General features: G+C 69.5%; 1 protein-coding gene across 3 annotated transcripts in view; it reads left to right on the top strand.

The window, feature by feature from the left end:
* Positions 1-394, top strand: part of Zfhx2 (zinc finger homeobox 2) — a 29,540-nt gene that overhangs the window by 341 nt on the left and 28,805 nt on the right. The window contains exon 1 of one of the 3 annotated variants that reach the window (XM_010637751.2): positions 11-340. The exons of the other annotated variants lie outside the window; for them this stretch is intronic. The gene's annotated coding sequence lies outside the window, so the exon portion shown is untranslated. Of the gene's footprint in view, positions 1-10; positions 341-394 lie in introns of those variants that run through there. 3 annotated transcript variants of the gene reach the window in all.

Raw genomic sequence — 394 nt, 5'->3', positions numbered from 1 at the left:
CTCTCTCTCCCTCCTCTCCCTCTCACTCTTCTTCCCTTCCTTGCTGTTCGGAAGCTCGAGACCAAGGGGAGAGGAGGCGCTCAGAGACTGCTGCTGGAGGGGACGGAGAGGGACTGGGAAAGGCTGGGGGAGGGGACCCGGACGGACGGACAGACCGACAGCTCAGGGAGAAGCGGGGGCAGCGAGGGGAGTGAGGGCATGCGGGCGGGGATGGGGACAGAGGGGTGACGGGGCCGGAAAGGCGGGCCAGCAGACGAACGGACGCAGGGTAGCGAGAGCTGGGACAGACCGCGCGGAGCCTTGCGGGGCGCGGGGTTCCTGGAGGGAAAGGGGAGGCCGGGTGAGTGCGAGGGCTCGGAGCTGTCAGCCCAGGGCGGACTGAGTCGCGGCGGGG

Source organism: Fukomys damarensis, unplaced genomic scaffold (genome assembly GCF_012274545.1).
Source record: "Fukomys damarensis isolate Sample0158 unplaced genomic scaffold, DMR_v1.0_HiC HiC_scaffold_17, whole genome shotgun sequence".
Classification (NCBI taxonomy): Eukaryota; Metazoa; Chordata; class Mammalia; order Rodentia; family Bathyergidae; genus Fukomys; species Fukomys damarensis.
Note: the sequence above shows the minus strand (reverse complement) of the source record. Positions and strands in the feature narration are given on the sequence as shown.